Here is a 22,302-nt window from a genome sequence, read left to right as displayed (position 1 = left end):
TAAGTTATGTCGCCTTTGGCAACCACAGTGTTTGTGGATTTTCATGTGTGAGCTCTTTGAAGTGGGGGTCTTCTGTGTTAAGCACTTAAAGGGCCAGTTTTGGCGCCCACTAATCATACTGTTGAGAATGCACTGGCTTCCTGTGTGGCTAGACCCCCTGATAAAGATATCCCAAAGTGCTATCATGTTTTGTGTTTAAAGACATTTCCCTGTTGGTAGATGGATTAGTTCATTTAAAGTCCTCATATGTAGAAAGCTAGTGTTTATTGCTACCTACTATAAAAGTTCACATTAGCAGACGCATTTTGTACATCACATTTGAAAGCCCAAAACTTTGTTTTTTTCCTTCATAGTTTTCCAATTTCATTTAATGACACAAATGTCCTCGGTTGTATGATACATCATTTTCAAAATGTGTTATTCTCCTTCCACTTATAAAAAGGAAAAAAAAAAAAAAACAGGTAATTAATAACATTTCATTCCTTAACACTGAGGTTTTATGAGTCTCTTAAGTGTGATCTTCAAACTTAAGTGTGATCTGTTGTCAGTTAGCTGTATTCATGGCAGGTTCTCTAACATTCACTACTTTATTGCTGGCAGGGAGAGTTGTTTTACCTGTAGATATCTACTTCCTTTTCCTAGTAAACTTTGCATTGTGTGGCCCAGCCATTGCTATTATATAGTGAAACTTATTTCAGGGAAGTGTGATGTAAGAGGTGGTTTGAATGTAACAATTGAAAGGCTTTTTCTCCTACCAACATCCTGGATTCCAGCATGGCAGCAGACACCAGGTGCAAACGATCCTATTAACCTTTTCAGTGTGCTGGACCCCCTGCTATGGTCTGCTGGCTAACGGGCAACCATACATGCCTTTAAAGCAGAGAATTATTGTGTGGTAAAGCTCAAACATAAAAGTTATTATACTGTAGCAGTTAAGTATAGTTAAAGCAGTGACGACTTGTTTGAGCTTGCAGTATACTGCCCTACTAAGACAAGATGCATACAATGACAACACCGAAACTGAGAATTAATTTTTTTATTTATTTCATAACATTTTTTACACTCTTTTCTACAAATGTAAGCATAATTAAGTCAAACCTATCCTTCATGGGACAGAACTATTGATTTATAACTCTTTGCACTTTGTTTTTGCTCAGCACATTGCAAGTAATACTCGCTTAAATATTACTTAAACCATATATACATTTTCCTATTTAGAATTTTGAACCGTTGTATTTTGAGGGACAGTTTTATGTAATGTTGACAAAAGAGATCCTACTTGTTTGGTTTCAAGTCCCATTCACTAATTTATTTGGCAAGCAGCTTCTCTGTATTGTTACGGTCTATTTTTTTATTCCTCACTGTTTGTTGCTATTGTGTACTTCTTTTACAAAATGCGCATCATGGCGTATGATAATATGTTCCAACATAGGACATTTCCATCAGTCCGAGGAATCATGTAACATCTCTAGAATGCAGTTTGCAACTTTAGACTGGTAATTTCAATGTGAAAGCTTCATGCAAAGTAGGCGTGACCCTAGTGAATAGTCGACGCTTCGATAGGAGGAGCCTGATTCGACTCCCAATTTCACAGTCGTATATTCGCGGGGTGTTATGATCGTGCCATTTTGGCTATATGAGGGTGCTCAGATGTCTGATTTCACATAGAATAACCGGTTTTCTCCCAATAAATTAATATACCACTCCTATAGATTTAAGTTTCACTTTTCATAATCCATGCCCGACAAAGGTAGAGTACAAGTTATTTCAAAACATTTCAGCCGGTTTAAATATATTGTGTATATTATTTATCTTGTAGCCTATAAGATGCATTTGGTTGAGTTACGCTGCAGTAAAGTGCTTTATTGTAGTATGGTGATTATCTCTTCAGCGTGCAGCGCAAGCAGTACAAACAACAATGCAGAATATTAATAACTATGACTGGGACTGTCATATATATAACAAAAAGAGAACACTATTATAATAAATCGCTGTGAATTTTTAGAGTTTACAGGTACATCTCCAAAAATTTGAATATCGTGAAAGTAATTTCAAAAAGTGAAACTTTCTTATATTTTAGATTCATTACATGTAAAGTAAAATATTTCAAAACTTTTTTTTTTTTTTTTTTTTTTGATAATTAGAGCTTACAGCTCATGAAAGTCAAAAATCTGTATCTCAAAATATTAGAATATTTACATTTGAGTTTCAATTAATGACCATCCCTACAGTATAAATTCCGGGTATCTCTTGTTTTTTGAAACCACAATAATGGGGAAGCAATGACTTGGCAATGATCTAGAAGACGAACATTGACGCCCTCCACAAAGAGGGTAATTCACAGAGGGTCATTACTGAAAGGTGTGGCTGTTTACAGAGTGCTGTATCAAAGCCTATTAAATGCAAAGTTTACTGGAAGGAAGGATTTGGGTAGGAAAAGGTGCACAAGCAACAGGGGTGACCGCAAGCTTGAGAATACTGTCAAGCAAAGCTGATTCAAACACTTGGGATAGCTTCACAAGGAGTGGACTGAAGCTGGAGTCAGTGCATCAAGAGTCACCACGCTCAGACGTCTTCAGGAAAAGGGCTACCAAGCCACTTCTGAACCAGAGACAACGTCAGAAGCGTCTTACTTGGGCTGTGGAGAAAAAGAACTGGACTGTTGCTCCGTGGTCCAAAGTCCTCTTTTCAGATAAAAGTAAATTTAGCATTTCATTTGGAAATCAAGGTCCCAGAGTCTGGAGGAAGAGTGGAGTGGAACAGAATTCATGTTGCTTGAGGTCCAGTGTGAAGTTTCCACAGTCAGTGATGATTTGGGCTGCCATGTCATCTGCTGTGTTGGTCCATTGTGTTTTCTGAAGTCCACAGTCAACACAGCCATCTACCAGGAAATTTTAGAGCACTTCTGCTGACAAGCTTTATGGAGATGCTGATTTCATTTTTCAGCAGGACTTGGCACCTGCCCACACTGCCAAAGGTACCAAAAGCTGGTTCAATGACCATGGTGTTATTGTGCTTGATTGGGAAGAATCTATGGGGTATTGTCAAGAGGAAGATGAGAGACACCAGTCCCAACAATGCAGATGACCTGAAGGTGGCTATCAAAGCAACCTGGGCTTTCATTACACCTGAGCAGTGCCACAGGCTGATTGCCTCCATGCCACACCGCATTGATGCAGTAATTCATGCAAAAGGAGGCCCAACCATGTATTGAGTGCATAGAAGTGAACATACTTTTCAGAAGCCTGACATTTCTGTTTAAAATATTGTTTCTTTTTATTGATATTATGTAATATTCAAATTTTCTGAGACACTGAATTTTGGGTTTTCAATATCTATAAGCCATAATCATCAAAATTTCAAGAAATAAAGGCTTGACATTTCACTCCGTGTAATAAATCTACATAATATATGGGTTTCACTTTCTGAAATGAGTGACAAAAAATATTGACCTTTTTCACAATGTTCCAATTTTTTGAGATGTACCTGTAGTTGGCGGGTTTCTGCACGTTGCTGCATGAAGAACGTGTCCACAAAAGGAGTTAATTCAGAGCCGCGCAGACACGTGCATTCGGGGCAATTTGTGCAGATAGCCTATAAGTCATAATACTAACGGTATGTTGTATAAATAACGAGGCGTATTCTATATGAGATAAATTATGAGTTAAATCCCATTGATTAAAAACCTGCTATCATGTGCTTCAATCTACTGGTCATCTTCAGCACGCGCAGCTCAAAACAGAAATGCAGAACATTAATAACTACTGTCATATATAAAAACGTTATAATGAGAGCACTATTGTAAACATTTTGTGAATTCTTAGGATTTCAATGACGTTTAATGTTAACTATCTTTTAATCAAAACATAAATCATTATTTACCCCATTTGTATCTGCGAGGCGTCCGTTACACATTTTCCCTGTTTGTTAACATCAGTATTTATGACTTGACTCCTGACACCCCTAATGAAAAGAGTGTAGTGCATAAATAGCTAAATGTTTAAGTATAGTGTTAAATATGATTCTAGTGTCAGTGCTTTCTGTTCTCCGGTATTTCACTTTGTAGGATGATATGATGTGGTATCTGTAAATGAAAGGAGAACCTTTCAATGGCTGTCAGAAATCTTAATTGCCATCACCTCGATAAAGGAACGTGGGATGAAGTGATCCAGTGAATTGTGAATATATTAGGTTTAACTTGAATCGAGTAACGTAGAAGTGTAAATATTGAGGTGAGATCAGGTGCCTCAGACATGTTGGTCAATAGTTACATTAAAAACACACACAGAGAGAGACACTCTATTTGTTCAGGAAGGGGTGATTAAAAGCTTGAAGCCTACAATCTCTGGCAATTTTCACCACACCCAGATTCCATTTACCGATTATAATAAGCTGGAGTCCGAAATGTTTATAGCCTGTTGTCATGTTTTATTTGGTGCAAAGAATGTTTGTTATTTTAATCATCTAATAATAGAGATATAAGTGTAGATCCCTTATAACAGCTTCCCTTATGTCCTGAACAGCAGTTTAGTTTTATAGTGGTTTGTTATTAGACTGTTTCTGAGTTTCACTTTATTTCCACATGAAGGCTTCTCGATTTGCTGTCTCTTTGTTCTTGAGCATCACAATAAACGGCTTCAAAATCCACTTGGGCCCCAAGCCTTCCTTGAATTTTTAAGCCTTTGTAGCATCAAAGATGGAGATTCACTTAAGCAGCAGTAGCAGTTTGTGTTACACCAATGTGAAGTGCCTTCATTGAGGACTAAATTATAGGCCTACTTGAATGTTTACTCTAGCTTCATTGATTTACGAGATACCTAACAGACACCTCGTAAGAAAGAACCTGATCGTGACATTATCTTTGTGGAGATGATTAGCATCGAGTAGATGTTGCTGTCAGATTTGGAAAGGGGAATATTTACGGTCTTGCAATCCTCCTGTAAAAGCTTTCAGACTCGTAGCCCAGCGCACTTTGCTCTTATTGCTGTGCCTCAGATTTACTGCATTATATATTGTTAGCTTTAAGATGGTCAAGCCTCACTCTTTGCATAAATTGATGACCTGCACTTTAAAACGGCACCTTAATTAAGTGACTGACTTTTGGGCTGAGGTCCTTCCTCCAACATTGTGGAAGTGGAAATGTTGACTTCTAATTTATAGTTATGAATAGCATTTTTATTTTTAAGGTTTTTTCTTCATTGATTCAAGCTAAAATTAGGTGATCTTGCCTTGCTGTTATATCTGGTGGATACCAGTGCCCGCTGAACCTTGTCTGCAAAATGAATTGCCTTATGTTCATATGGCAGTATAAATTTAAAGACATTACCTGAATACGAATGTGAAAGGCCGTAGTGCCTTATTCCCCTGGCTGTGCACTCTTACCAAAGCCATTTAAAATAAAGTTTACATGCAATAGAAGAACCATTCTGGCTTCCTCAAAGAACCCTTAATTTAAAAGTTGTCACAAGAACCACTTTTTTAGTGTGAGGCACGTTTTAATAATCTGAAGAACCTATAAAGAACCTTTTGTGCAATGGAAAGGTACCATGGAAGTTTAAGGCTCTTAAAGGCCAATAAAGAAATGTTATTTTTAAGAGTCTATTTTTACTGGTTTCACAAGGGATTTCTACTCTACAGGGTTAGGTAGAGGGCTAAGGGCGACATTTGGGACAGGGCCAGTACTCTGAAGCTGTCACTGAATAGATGTTTTTCTGTTCTCCTTCAGTTATCTCTGTTGAAGCAGAAAGGTCACAAAGAGTGTTCATGTGACCATTATTGATTCTCTGTTTCTGTTCCCCTCCATCAAACACCTTTTTGAGGGAAAGCTTAGAGCAGGGATGGGCAACTTCAGTCCTGGAGGGCCACTGTCCTGCAGAGTTTAGCTCCAACCCTAATCAAACACACCTGCCTGTAGCTTTCTAATGATCTTGAAGACCTTAATTAGCTTGTTCTGATGTGTTTGATTAGGGTTGGAGCTAAACTCTGCAGGACAGTGGTCCTCCAGGACCGAAGTTGCCCATCCCTGGCTTAGAGTTTAGTCTAACTGTGGCTGCTGGTTAATGTATAACTTTGGTTTTATCGTGAATTTAAATCCAAACAACAAAGTAGCGACCAAAGTAGATATTTTCTTCTGTATTGTGTATCTGAGTTTTGCAAACATCACCAGAAGGGCCAGTTATGATATTTTGATTAAACATTACAAGGTTGATTAATAATGGGGGCAAATGCATGGATAAATCATTCACAATAAGATCTATAACATGCATTTAGAAAATGGGGTGAATTTTCAATTTATGCCAAATTTCAAAATGACTGTTACAATAGGTAAGTATTTGCCAATTTTCCTTGCTGCCAATCAAATGGGTAAAAATCGATGTCTTTACTAATATTCGCTTTTGTCCATCTGACTTAAACTGGATGACATTTTGACTGCCCCATCCAGGATCCAGCCATAAGAGAGGCTGTTGGCCAGGATCCATTCTGTTGACGTGCCTCATTTTGTCTCCAAAGGGCCTCTTTGGATTTAGAAAAGCTCTCTATCCCCTCAAGAACTGAACATCCTCTGTGTAACATCGACTAGTATCAGAACAACAAAGCCATAGGATACTCGAGCCCATCCCCTTCTTAACCATAGTAACAGAGAACAGTAAATTGACTCATAACTCTCTTCCTTTCTCCTTGGAGTGTCTTTGCATTGCGATCTGTTAAAAGGATCGCTTTCACCCCTGTCAACCGCACAGGCAAAATTCATCTTAAAACATGTTTTGTTTTTCCTTTTTAAATGCATCTCTTTTTCTGAGACCTTTCATTTTAACAAATGAATATTCTGGCCTAATTTGCGCCTCCTTTTTAATTAACGTCTCCAGTGGCTCAGAGGTATATAACTCATTCCTTGTGATTTTTCTTTTTTTTTTTTTTTCCTTTCTGTGAGGGTAAAAAAAATCATTAAGCATCTATGAGATAAATTCAGCAACCAGGTCCTGTTGCATATTGTTTTTTTTATTTATTTTTTATTTTTTTGTAGCCGAGGTCAGCTTGATTAATGTCCTTGATGCTAAGAAATCACTTGATAAATTAAAAAGCTTCAAGAAAACACTTTCACTTGATATGGCCTATTTAATGTATTATGTGATCTATGAATGCTCTAACATTTTTAAAGCATTGTTAATTTAAATCTGGCAACCCTTTCATTTTAATGCCCTTAATAGCCCGCTTTTTTAAATTAATCTCTCTGTGGCCTGTTCTAAAAAGCCACCTGTTGTCCAACACAATTGAATAAAACTTTATAATAAAGGCTAAGTTGTTTCTTTTATTTCTGCTGTAATTACGAAAAAGTTGCTTGTTTTCTTTTTTATTAATAAAAACTAAGAGGAGTGTTTAATGGATTTACAGTGGTTTCAACAATATATTATATTTTATTAAAGGGGGGTTTTTAGAATTTGATTTTAGATTAAATTTTGATGATTTTAAATAATATTTTATTAATTTAAATACTCATCCTGTTGAGAAGAACTGGCCTCTACTATTTTGTATATTAATTTAAGCAAGGATTACACCATATTTGGTGTAAGTATAAGTTGGTGTTGAAACCAATCATTAATGTCAGGGAAAATTATTATTCTACTGCATATAACTGTATTAATCATTTCATAATTGACTGTGAATGCTATTGGAGTCAGTTTGCTGTTGTTGGATAAGGTTGGCCACATGCTCTAGAATTTCAAAGTGGAAAAGATATCTCGTGTTCACATCCAAAATCATTCTGACAGGCAGTTTTTCCATGTGAATTATTGACCAAATGGACAATTGTGACATAAAGCGTTCATGCCAGTTAACGGTCAGTGGCCAGTGGTAACAAATCAGTGCTCACAATGATGTGAATTTTCTCAGCCCCTTGGTGCTGCCTTTCAAAAATAGAAAGCTAAAAAATAGCTGTTTCCAAAGCCTCTGGTCTTACAGGCCAATTTTGGCCACCTTCATAGGAAAAACCGACATAGTGTTGGCTACTGCATTAATATGCATATTTATAAAAGGCAAATGAATTGCTTTACTTGATTGATGGATGTAAATTAATTAAACCTAATCAGAAATTTGCCAAATATATATGTGGATTTTTGCCAAGTGTTCATTGGTATCATGACACTTTATTCTGAATGAAGTGCTGACAATCTGTCATTAAATATCAGGGGAAAGCCTTCTTTGTTCTGCTGCAGTAATGAGCTGACAGTGAATGTGAACGCAATCATACCAGTGCACATTGTCTTCCGTCTAAAGTCCTTCCAGACCTGTCATGTCAGAGTCCTTCTTTCTCTGGAGATACAAATTAGTTGCACTTGCTTTTAAAATATTGAAGCATTAATTGTCTGCATTGCTAGAACTCTAACTGTTTTAATAATTAGCCTGATACTATGTTTTTCCAATTCTTTGAGTCCTTCCTTCACATTCACAGCTTGAGTCATTACTATGTTCCACAAATCCACATACCTTTGATTATTCTCCTCACAAGCTTCCATCTTCACTATTGATTTACAGACACTATCATGGACTCATCAGCATCAAAAATCGTTGTCTCTTCTGTTGGTCTGCAGATTGAAAGCAGATTGAAAGGGGGTGGTTTGCTCGATAATATCTTTCAGCCCAATAAGTAACTACATGCCAGACTTTCCCCTCCATTTATTGCATTTCTCACTATCTTTCCTGGCAGCCTGATAGTTTTTATTCATGTGCTGGTTTTATATGAGGAGATTGTAGCTTTTGTGTAATGTGTAATGGTTAAACTGAGGCAATTGATTTGATGGTTTTTCATCATCTGAATAACGATGCATATTATGGTTAACAAGGCAATTGTGGAGTTATGCAGTGCTGGGATCGACATGCAGTTTATGCTAGGGTAGAGTTGTGAAGTGGAGGGAGTTTGCTGCATTCAAGCCAGTTGGATAAATTAGCTTTTTGCCTCATTTCACCTTGAAAGGGCCAGCCAACATCTGTTCTATACTAAATTATAATCTCTTTTGGTCAAGCCGCAAGCAGTTGAATGTTTTGATGCACCTACTCATTTTGTTCTCCAGACTTTACAAAAATAGTCATCAAAAATAAAATGCATAGAAGTATGTGCATTATGTATTATGCTGTTTATTAGTACTTACAGTATTAGTAGGGTTGGGTAAAAAAAAAATATTTCTTGTTTTTAATAGATTCTAATTTTTATGAAACAATATCAATTCTTAAATCCCAAGAATTAATACGTCTAGCCTGTTTTCAGTTAATGAAGGAAACATTGTAGCGCACCTCCCATCCAGTAAGTTGCAATAAGCTTTGTTACTTTTGATATAAAACTGTCTCTGATGATATCCATTTTATTATGGTGTCTAAACAATAAATACCGTTTAATGTGGAGTGACAGATCACTGTGGCGCCTCAGTTCAAGAGAAAAGGCAGTGTGAAGCACGTGCAAACTGATCATCTCCTCTTCTTTAATACCAGTTTCAGCATGAAATGAACATGAGTGAATATCCAAAGTTATGTTAAAAGAAAGAGTATACTTGCAGAAATTTGTATCCAGTCTCATGTAATCGCTCAATCAGTGTTTCATCAGCACAAAGACGCCAATATAACAGCTTGTAAACAATGTCACACAGCGTCACATTTACCTCATAAAAAACATATTTGGTGACCAAAAACTTGTTAGTCATCTAGAAAAAGTAAATCTAGATTAACATATTCATTATAATTTTTTCAATGTTTAATTTGTATTAATGGCCACCATAAATATTTATATTTAAAAAAAGAATTGAAGTAGATACATAGTTATGTAATTGTAACTTTATTATTAAAAATGTAATTGAGTGTAATTTAAGTGTTTGTACAAATCAGTTCATTTTAAAGCTGCAGTCTGTTTTTTTTTTTTTTTTTTTTTTTTTTTTTTTTTGGTTAAAAATGATCCGAAATCAATATTTGAGCAAGTACATAACCAGTGTTCAAAACTGTAAACATGTCCTTACTTTAGCCTGATTCACAATTGTTAGCTTATAATAATGTTTTCTAATTTGAGTGGTACGGGTAGGTTTTCACGGGAAATTCGAGCATAGCACTGCATCATTACGTCACGTCTGTAAACATAAAGAATTTGTCCTGGCTACTTGGCTATTGCACGTGAGGATCCTGCAGGTGACGCTTTTTCTCACAGCAGCTAGAATAATTAAATGTATCATTTTGATGGTGGATTGTAATCCAGAAAGGATTTTGCGTTTATGAAACGCATGTGAATGAAATTAAATTATATTCCAGTTTTAAATGTGCTTCTGATTACAGATAGCCTGGGATTATGCAAGATTTGTATTTTAAAGAAAACCAGTTCGAAGGGAGCATAATTTGCTTTTTGGGTTAAAAGAATTTCTTATGAAATTTGAATGGCATGATTAGATTAGACTGTACAGAAATTGAAATCTACATGCTAATACACACTACACTCATAGTCACGCAATGCTGATGTTGTTAATTTAAGAATGAAGTATAACAATATTAATTTGCATGGTTTGATGTGATATGAGCTAACCGATCATTAGATTTAATCACCATTGTACCACAATTTATTGTAATGCTTTTTTCCTCAGTTGGTCAAAACAAACGTGGCAGACTTATTACTTACTTGTTCAGATGACAATAGGTGGTGAAAATTCTTATTTGGGTCATATATTCCAAGACGTAGGCTAGAATCTGTGATTCCGAAATACAGTAAACATCCACACCTGTGCGTGACTGACTGCCACACATTCACTTCAAAACATTAGATTCATCCGCGCTGGAGCTGTGCCGGAGCACATCCCACGCAAGGAAGATAATTCCGCAAGCAGCTGCATTTCCATGTTTTCAAACAGAGATGGCGAAAAAAGAGGCAAAACTTACGGACTGCAGCCTTCAATATTGTAGTAATGTAGTCCCAACTGACTCTCATGTATATTTTACCTTTTTTTTGCTTGAGAAAATTTGGCATGCGCACTACCTGATATATATCCAAAATATATTCTAGCCTATATTAAATTGATTTGAATCGGAAATCGAATCAAATCGCAAGCTTGTTAATCAGAATCGAATCAAATTGTGAAATTTGTGTCAAAAAAACCCAGCTTTACTTATACTTAAATCCACTTTTCAGATATGGTAACTTGTCATACAAATGTTCAGTTATTTGTTATAAATTAATTTGTTTTACTTTTTGTACTTAATTCCGTTTTAGTAGTTGTCTGAGCCCTCGTTACATTAAAGAGTTCACCCCAAAATTAAAATTTTCATTTTTACTCACTGCCATGTTGTTCAAAACCTGCATGACTTCTGCAGAACTAAAAAAATATATATAGCCATTGCATTTCTCAAAAAATCTTTTATTTTAAGTAAAAAAAAAAAAAGAAAGAGTGTGAGAATTATGCCATTTTTGGGTAATCTTTGCTTCCTTTTTTCTCAATCCCCCCTGGCTAGCTTGTACTAATTCTGAACAATGTCTGAAACTTTGTTTTATGAGCACTTCTTATGTTTACTTGCCTCTGTATGATGAATCACTTGTTGTCTTCCTCAATAGTAAGTTGTTTTGGATAAAAGCGTCTGCTAATTGAATAAATGTAAATGTAAGAACTGTCCTTTTAAAAATGTCACACATCACTTTTATTAGCATTAAGTAATACACCTTGATGTCCATTGAAGCCAGAACAGTAGCATAAACAGCCTTTGTGTTTAAGCAGGTAATGACATTGGCAGATGCTCTGTGATTAATCACATACTGGTGGCATGCAACTGTAACCACCCTCCATTCACACAGCCCAGCCCCCAAACCATATGCTCCTATAGCTCTCGTAGAGGCCTGGGGTATATGAGCCGTGGCAGGAAAGCTTGACGGGAGAAAGGAAGTTAAAGAACAATGAGACAAACCGCACTGCGATGAAGGATGGGGTGTACATGTACACAACAGTGGCCTGGGATGGTTATCAGTGCTTCGGCCAAAAATCAGGCCTGTCAGGAAGGAAGGAAGGTGATCCATAGTTGGTCAACGCTTTGCTTGTGTGGATACACCAACAATAGCGACATTTGTAGCATTTACGGTACCAAGCACCACACCTATGTCAAATACCAGGCATGAGGAAGTGGTTTGGATGGTATACATAAGATTATAATGTCAATAGTTACCATATGCTACCATACGATACCATACTTTTTATATAACCTCTTATTCCTTTTGATATGTGTCCGTAACTTACATTCCAGAAAGGTCTAAAGGCTGTGTCTTTTTCTCCATTAATGTACTATAACTTGGTGCTCACTGAAGTTGAAACAATTTGCCCTCTCAGAGTAATTGGTTGAAATGAGGGATTACTGCCCTGCCAGAACTTATTGCACATCATCTGGAAAGGTAGACCGCCTTGCTGACCCCTCAGGGCATGTGTCTGCATTTAGGCGGCTCAGTAGACAGGGAAATCACAGGCACCGCTGCCAGTTCAGGAAATAACGCGACCTATACTTTTTAATGATGGGAAGCTCCTCAGTCTTGTGACACTGAGGGCCACTGGTTAGCCGGTAATTGGTGTCATTTGCATAGCTTTAAATAAAAAATCATTAAATTGCCTTCATGCAACGGGGAAGTCGTGGCCTAATGGTTAGTGAGTCGGACTCATAATCCAAAGGTTGCGAGTTCGAGTCTCCACCCTCAATACCACGACTGAGGTGCCCTTGAGCAAGGCACCGAACCCCCAACTGCTCCCCGGGCACCGCAGCATAAATGGCTGCCCACTGCTCAAGGGTGTGTGTTCACGGTGTGTGTGTGTTCACTGCTGTGTGTGTGCACTTTGGATGGGTTAAATGCAGAGCACGAATTCCGAGTATGGGTCACCATACTTGGCCGTATGTCACGTCACTTTCGTCACTTTCACTTTCCAACATATTTTCACTTGAAACATAAGATCTTAGGTAAAGTGTTTCTGCTCTTTTCAGTATGATGAAAGTAGATGGCAGTATCACTACACATTTTATGCACTAACGTTCAGTGTTTTTATATATATTTGCCAAGGCTGAATATTATTACAGTTTACATTTTTAAAATGTAAATTATTCCTGTCATGGCAAAGCTGAATTTTAGTAGCCATTATTCCAGTCTTCATTGTCAGACTTCTTCTGTCTTTAAGAAATCATTCTGATCTGCTGATTTGCCACTCAAGTAACTTTTTTTTTTTTTTTTTTCCTTTTATTTTTATTAGAATGTTCAATAGAATGTCATTTATTTAAAACAGATTTTTTTGTAACAATGAAAACAATGTTTACTCACATTTTTTGATCAGTGTAATGCATTCTTGCTTAAAGTATTAATTTCTTTACAACGAAAGAGATAAAGAAAAACTTGACCCCACACTCAAATGGATAATTTTGTATAAGGTTCCAGAAAAGACCACAAAAAAAAACACTATACAAGTAGCTTATAGTGTACTATATAAACCTTATAAATGAGTTATATTCCTAACAAAAAGATATCTTCAGAAGAATCACCTTTTATTGGAAAAGAGCAGCCTGGTTATTCTGCCTCACATCTCCATTTGTGTTAAAAAAGAAAAAAAGAAAGTAATATGTGGATGGAGTGACTTGAGGATAAGTAAATTTTAACAGCTTTGTGAGGAATTCCTTCAGTAATCTGAAATAAAGGCCCTATCTCATTCCTGTCATTGCTGAGTTTTTAGTGATGCAGCACGGCCCTTATTTTCACATTGTAAGCGAGCAGAGGCAATTTTTGCAAGCAGTGTAACTAAACGAGCACAAGCCGCATAGGCTCTTTTATGGCCATGGCAGTTGCAGCCCTACACGCTCCTTCTGGTGTCCTTCCAATGCTAATTGATTATATGCACCAATGAAAGTCTCTAAGCCACAATAACTTCCAGTGTAGTCTCTTGCTGAGGCCACAATTATTACAATGATATGGGCTTGGTGTTTAAAATGGATCATGTGTTAATTGGGGAGAATGGCAGTGCGACCTATGTCTTTCAACCATCGCTATGATTAATGCCTCCATATATTCCCATCAGCACTTTCTGCACCAAAGCATCTTATTTACTTATGTACACTTACCTCATGCTTGACTAACTAATAATCAAATCAGTGTACCACATCTTGACACCATTTTAAAAACGACACTGATGTTGTATGCGAGACTATTGTACTTGTTTCAGGGCTTGAGGGTCTTTCAGAGCTACGCAATTAAGGTTAATAAACGAAATAATTTTTGATAAATGATTCCTACTCTGGGAAGATGCAAACCTTTTGCCTCTTATAGAAAGGTCTTTTTTTTTTCCTCATGGTGGCATAATAATTTTTGGAGAGACTTTGAAGGGAATGTTTGCTTTTTGGCTAACAAGAAGCGTAACAAAGCCAAATTTGGTTAACAATAATGACTTTGTTTCAATTTCTTTTTCTTTTTGCATTTTTTGTTGAACTGGCTTCATACACTCAAAAGAATGCATCATAGCCATTATTCTGTAGAAAATTAGCTCAAAGTGAGATGAACAATTAATCATAACGGGTTGTTATCAATTATATATTCATCTTCAGGAATTAACTGTAGCATTAATAGTACAATAAAATGATTTGTTTGTCCGCAGTATGGACAGTTTTAATCGTCTATTGACTCTAAGGAAAATTATTTCTCTGGCCATGAAAAATGTATTTCCTCACTAATACATCGCTCATACAACATGTAGCAAAACCGGAACGTTAAAGTGACCTTCTGTGAGCTGCGGACAGACAACCAAGTGTGAATACATATGGATGTTTATTAAACTACACTACAGGGGAACATGTAACATTGAACTAAACACAAACATACACACATTAAACATAGATGCCAACACAAGGAAGGCATGGAGAGAGAGAGAGAGAGAGAGAGAGAGAGTGCTCGCGCGCAAGAGAGAGCATAATGGCAGGATTTGCACATCAGCTAAACACAACCTGTTAGAACCATCAAAGAATCACATCACCTTAATCAAAAGGGGTCGAAGCCTAGAAGCGCATCTAAATGGTTAACAAGCGGTTACTTGCACTGGTTTGTTGATGCTGAGTAAAGTGTTCTGGTGCATGTATAATGCGTAGATTCCTTATGAATTCCTTTAGGAGTGAAAGCTTCGTCATTCCAGCCACGGGTTGATTGGTCCGAAGTGAATCGCCAAAGTTACTGAACTCAAAACTGCCAGAAGCTCGGTCTCCCCCCGAAAGGGGAGTCGCAAGGTTTCCACGGTGATGTGTGTCTCCAGTAGGGCTGCAACTAACGATTGTTTTGATAATCGATTAGTTGGCCGATTATTCTTTCGATTAATCGGATTAAAAAAATATTGACAAAAAAAAACACTATTCCACATTCTGCCCAATGTCCTTCAAACAAACGTGACAACTGAATGCTATGAAAACATACAGTGCTTAATTTATTAGACCACTTATCATAATAAAGAGAAAACATATTTTAGAAATTTGTCAAAAATTTGTTTAAATTTAAAAATGTTATTGTCATTTATTGGACATAATAATAAAAAATGTCCTCATAACAGCTTGCATTCTTGCTGGTATTGTTTATGTACTTTTTGACTGCAATTGGGTATCGCGAAAAAAAAATACTCAAATAAAAAATACAAAAAAAAAATAAGTGCTCTGGTTTTCTTTCATAGATAACAGCAATAATGATATTATAGCATTAAAAATAGCCTACTACTGTTACTAAAGAGCTTACACATATTGGAGTACTAACCAGTACAGAAAGCCGAAAAATGATTTTGGTTATCACCAATACTGTTACTTTAGAGCAGCAGTGGCACAAACCTTACATAAACACATTGTTAAAAAACTTACAGAAATTTGTTAAGCACTGTAAAAATTGAATATAGTTTAAACCTCTATTAAAAATTTAAATAATAAAGATAATAATAAAGACGAATAAAAACACAAACTCAGTGTTAACCAACAGGTAAGAGTAATGTTCTGCAGGAACTACTTTGATCACAGTCACCTCGTCATTTCTTTATCCTGTAAAAGGCCGTTATGGAGCGTCTCATGTTTATATTCAGACAGACAATTACACGCTGTTATCCCTTTAAAGTTCCTACTCTCATAAAATATTTTAATTTATTTTAACTTTCTTTTAACTTTTTTTTTCTTTTTACTTTTAACTTTAAATTAACTTTCAACAACAGATAATTCAGCACAATGGATATGTTTGCGCTGAAAAGCCTATTAATTGTCTCCCTCTCTACTGTGTTCTGTCCGTCTGACGCGCGTGCGCGCGCCGGCACTCATTCTGTATTTTAAACTTAACACAGACTGTCAGGACGGACCTTTATGCAAAAATGGAAATGCTCGCGTGAATTTGTGGCATTTATAGATAAGGATATGACCGTAAACTGAAAGTTTTTGCGCTGAGGACGCACACGCATCTGTCAAAGCGCCTGACAGGGCAAGCCATTACTCTTATGCATTAACTTAAAGCTTAAAATAAAGAATTATCATGTTTTGGGCAGCTTGGATCACGTGCTTCTCCGGCAGAATCTCATTCTGTTTCCTCCACTATTTTTAGATGCATTTTGTCCATAGAAATGCATTATTCAGTGCCGTAATTTGACTAACCAGCTGAAGTTGGACGTGCACTGTGGGCAGACCCGATTAATCGATAATGAGAATCGTTGACGATTATTTTCATAATCGATAATAATCGATTTTATCGATTAGTTGTTGCAGCCCTAGTCTCCAGGGAACTGAAGGTAAAGAGAAGAACTCGCCTTTTGGGTGTGGGAGAAGTTTTATCTGGTGATTCTGTAACACCCATTTTGGTCAGTTTGACCAATAACAAGGCACGTAGTTTCAGCGGGAAAGTGTTTCTTTGTCTCACTTGACACCTCATTTGCATGTTTTATGACTGTTCATTTCGTCTGAATGAATGTTTTATGACTGTTCATTACGTGTTTGAATGTATGAGATACATTCATACACCTGAATATGAGTGTTTAGAGCTTACTAATACAAATAACGAGTGGTCACTAGGCTAATATAAGGAAACATACAAACAACACATGCCTATACCAGATGATTAATTATGGTCTAAATAAAGGAAATGTCTCTATGCGTGTGTGTTATGTGTGTTGTACTCGTGGAGGTAGTTCACTGGTCAGCCAGGCCGTTGGTGTCTGGTATCAAGGGTCATTTAGTTTTCTGGGATGTGTTTTAAGTCCCATGGAGAGAACGGATAGGAGTCTGTCTAACGTCTTTTTGACAGTGGGGGGCAACCATTGGCAATTTATCACCCATATAAAGGTTGAATGTGGGGCCAGGTCTGTGAATTATATGCAAATGTCAAAAGGCTAAAAGGGGTCTCTTAAGACATAAAGTCCCAATGTCCATCAAGGATCATAAGCAGATGTTACAGTTCTCTTGTAATTGTGCTGTATGACAAAGACATAGGCACCAACCATTTCTTCTCTTTTTATGATAAATTGTGTTTTTGTCAGCAGTGTACTATACATCTAATGAGCATTTATGAAGACCCACAAATGCATACATGGGGAAACTTACGCAAATACATATTTCCTCTAATGGTTTCTCTGTGTTTGATATTTTGTGACTACAGGGTTTAGGAGAAATGGGGAGTAACCATGGAAACCTCACAAAAGTCTGTAGAATAACAGTAGGAGTTATAGAGAACAGTGTGGAACAGCTCAAGCCTCTTTTGATTAACTCTCAAGGCAGAAACATCATGCCTCTCGAGTAGAGCATTTATTCAGCAAATCTGTATGGTTTCCTCTGAAAGCACCTCTATTCAACCGCACATGAAATACTCTCACATTCCAGAGTCACGGCGTAGTCTCTTGAACTTGAATTACATTCTGCAATATTAGGTTTTCAATTCATGCTTCTCACGTGTTACAGCTGCAAGTTTAGTATCTGTATCACTGAAACTTAACTTGGTGACTTCTGCTCATTTCATATAATAGCTTCGCTTCTTTTTTCTTAATTGACTGTTTCAGTGACTTTCGAAGGAAACTGAGCTGAATGCTGAGCCTTAGAGAAAATGTGCATATATTTAACATTGAGATAGCGGTGGCTCTTAACACTGGCTGAGTGTCAAGAGAGCTGCTTCATCCGTTTGCAGCAGTGTAAATCCTGCCTGCTGACTTCTTTGATACATTACTCACTCACAGCATCGGGGGCTCTGAAAACGCTCCAATTACATGGCTTCCATTCAGAGGCTTGCATATCTTCATGCTACGTCTGTTCTGCACTGTCAGGGCTCCGTTTAGGGGAGAAGTAGGATGAGGGAGATGAAGAAAACTGGATGATAGTGTAACGCCACTGAAAAATGTCTGTGGCAACTAGTAGCTTCTTAAAGGAGTTTACCACCTCTGGGGTTTTGCCAATAAAAGTCGCTTTAAAATCAATATAACAAGGTCCAGTTAAGTGCAATAATGTGAGCCAATGTTCAAATTTGATTACATTTATTAAAATTAAGCTAAGATTTAGAAACCTTTACACACACACACATATGACCCTACAAGTCTTACTGCTTTCTTTTTTGTTGTCTGAAATAAAAATGATACTTAAAAATCACAAGAATAATTTATTATAATGAATAATATTTTGTATTATTATTATCTTATAATATCTTAAAAAAAAAAAAAAAAAAAAAAAAAAAAAAAATCTGGCCATTGTATCAAAGATACTATATATATATACCCAAAAGACATTTATTCATCTTTGGAAAACAAAAATATTTATAATATTTACTCAATTCATTGACCGTCCAAATAGAAAAAGATATAAATTCATGTGCATATACACCTTACCTTAAAACCTTTTCTGTTTGCATACAGTGATACATACACAACTTGTAATCATTTGTGAATGAGGTGTATTTTTACATTCTTACTTATCTCTTATATCTGTATTGGCAGCTTTAGTGGAGCGTAGGAGGCCAGCCTCCAATCACTCCTTCTCAATAACAAACTAATTATCTTGACGGAGTGTTTCTGATGAGGCTTTCAATCTGCTATTATTGGCCTGCTAGAAGATCTTTAATTGAGTGATACTTGAAAATTAAGTGCACTACTGTTTAGAGAGATTCATTAGCATTTTTTTTTTCCAAGTCAAGAAAATTAAACAACAGTTGGTCACTACTATTAATGGCACTGCTTTCATTTCAGATGTGTTTATTATTGGGATTCTAATTCACATATCATATAGCATTCATAGCATTTCTCCCATTTGCACCAACCGCGCATTCTGTTTGCAATGTGAAATTGCAGAATTTTATATGTAAAACATCGCCTTGTCATCCAAATATTTGTAGTCTGTCAAACCAGATGACGATGACACCTGAATGTTAGATACTCTTCATACCAAACTGTTTATATTTCATAAAGAAATGAACCCTCTCGTTTTTCCTCTTTGACAGATGTCTGTTGCTGGCTCTTTACTAAAATATTTAACAAGGCACTTTATAAGAAATCACGCTTCATCCATTCCAAATGACACCATTTGATGTTGACTCACATAGCCAGGAGTGCTCTGTGGAAAGGGAAAAAAAGATTGCTTTATACCAGAAACATACTGGTATCTGGAGATTTCTTTTTTTACATAGAGAAAAGTTATTTAATTTGACTTTTTTTTTTTTTTTTTTTTTTTTTTTTTTTTTTTTTTTCATGTTTGGCTTCATTCCATTATTGATCTTTGGCTAATAAAATTATTTTCAGTATTTCAGCCCCAATTTGTACAGATTTTGTCAGGTTTTTTTAGTCGTTCCGTCACTTAATTCAGTTATTAACTATAAATGAGTACTATAACAAAATAATTCCATTAACAAAATATGCTTTATGTGATTCACACAGTGATGGCTGGCACATAGTGGATAAAGACTGTCTGCCTGTAGCTTTTGCACATCATTGACAGTTCCAAGGAAATCAAAGAAATTTGTACGCAAACCATAGTATTGATTTGTTTCCATTGTCAGTTCGGATTTTAGCAGCCAAATCCTTAACATGAGAGAGAGATTTTGTCCTGCTCTCATTGTTTCCTATGAGACCATTTTTGCTATATCCCTCTCTTTGAGACAGACAAGCTTGCAAGTGAGGCTGGTCAGCTTCAATAATAATAAAAATGTCAGTTTCTCTGAACCCAGAGGGACGGGGAATGCTGTGGTCATCAGTTTTATTCCCACAGCAGATCCCCCTGGTTTTTGTGGTTTTAAGTGTTGGATTTGATTTCACAGCAGAAATGTGGAGCTGTAGCGTTGACGGGCCCTTGCTAACTTTATGAATTGCAGTAAGGAGATTGCCAATAGCCATCCAGACTCCAAACTAATAATGGCTGTGGAGACACTCACAGCCTTTCTGCTGAAGGCCAGATTTATTTATTCTGCCTTATACCACTCACTGATCATACAGCTGTTGTCACAATACCAATATTTCAGTATTTGACACAAACACATTGAATTGGAAAACATACAAGGAATAATAGACAGCTGAATGTCTATTTTGAGACGTAATATTTGTTGTTCAGTCCATATTGGACTGCTGTTATAACCAAGTTGTTTAATTGAAATAATAATAGTAATATTTTTTATATGATAGAGCATTATCATAGCATGACGACAGTAACATTTAGCAAGAAATATGCCACTAGATTATTGGTTGTGCAATGTAAAGCTGAAAGTGGGCACTTTCCTGAAGTGATCTCATCTGCTTTATTACATAGCAATTTTAAAATGCATAACAAAAGAACCGTATGTGTTTTGTCTCCCAAATAACACCTCATCTCCCTTTCAGTGGAAATTGAAGGCACTATATATTCATTGCTGCTCAAATTGAGAACTCATTCAGCTGAGGAGGCCATCTGAAGGAAGGATGATGGTCATTCTGTTTATATAGATAGCAGATGTGAGAGCAAGGTCAGAGGGGAAATTTTTTTTAAGATTTTATAAGTTTTAAGGCAGAGAGCATTATGCAGAGCAATATTGTGTTTGTTCTGCGCAACCATGGTCAAAATCTGGTGTGCATTACGACTCCCACACAAGGAGAAATCCCTCTGGCTCTCAAGCAGCTTTTAATTGGCTATGCAATGGAGGGCTTTTATGCTGATCTAGGACCCATTTAAACAACAAAAGGTTGGGCATTGTTTATAAGAGGGATTTCATCCATATGGGTCTCATGTAAAATCTGAAAAATTATCAGGAGCTGCACACCACTTTAATTAATTTTCTTAGAGTGTTATGAATGTGATATGTAAGCAGAAGTCGTGCACTCAATTTTGTTGCATTGCACATTGAACAGAAAAGTTATTTGTCATTGGAGTATTGTCATGATATGCCTGTTTGTATGCTGTTGTCCTAGTTGTTTTGTTGCTGATTTTAAACTGAATTTAATTGGCCTTATGTTATTCTGTATTTGTTTCTGAAATTAAGGTTATACAGTCAAAGCCAAAAATATCAGCACCCTTGCTAAATATGATCAAAGAAGGCTGTGAAAATCAATCTGCATTGTTAATACTTTTGATCTTTTATTTAAAAAATGCACAAAAATGTAACATTTCATTGGATAATAAGAATTTAAAATGGGGGGAAATATCATTATGAAAATGTTTTTCTCAAATACACGTTGGACACAATTATTGGCACCCCTAGTAATTCTTATGAGTAAAATATCTCTGAAGTATATTCCCATTCATATTCACAATTTTGAGCACTCCAGGGTGATTATGAACTTGAAATTATCCAGCCATGGCTTCCTGTTTCACAGAAATATAAATAGGAAGGAAAATAAAGCCCTTAAAAACTTCCTTAATTATCCATAAAAAAAACAGAATATATTTCTGATGTGCAGCAAAAGATAATTGAGCTTCACAAATTAGTGAAGTGGCTTTAAGAAAAGAGCTAGAGCAGTGAAAATTCCCATTTCCACCATCAGGGCAATAATTGATCATTTCCAATCAACATAAAATGTTACAAAACTGCCAGGAAGTGAACGTGTGTCTAAATCGTCCTAATGCACGGTGAGAAGGAGAGTTTGAGTGGCTAACGACTCTCCAAGGACCACAGCTGGAGAATTGCAGAAAATAGTTGTCTCGGGGTCAGAAAACCTTAAAAAATCGTCAAACAGCACCTACATCACCACATGTTGTTTGGGAGGGTTTCAAGAAAAATTCTCCTAGCTCATCCAAAAACAAACTCCAGCATATTCAGTTATCAGACACGACTGGAACTTCAAATGGGACTGGCTTCTATGGTCAGATGAAACTAAAAAAGGT

The 22,302-nt window shown here is 36.4% G+C and overlaps 1 protein-coding gene across 1 annotated transcript in view; it reads left to right on the top strand.

Annotated features, from left to right (window-relative positions):
* LOC306878890 (carboxyl-terminal PDZ ligand of neuronal nitric oxide synthase protein-like) overlaps positions 1 to 22,302 on the top strand; it is a 130,146-nt gene that overhangs the window by 1,138 nt on the left and 106,706 nt on the right. The window lies entirely within an intron of this gene.

Source organism: Barbus barbus (assembly GCF_936440315.1).
Source record: "Barbus barbus genome assembly, chromosome: 13".
NCBI lineage: Eukaryota > Metazoa > Chordata > Actinopteri > Cypriniformes > Cyprinidae > Barbus > Barbus barbus.
Note: the sequence above shows the minus strand (reverse complement) of the source record. Positions and strands in the feature narration are given on the sequence as shown.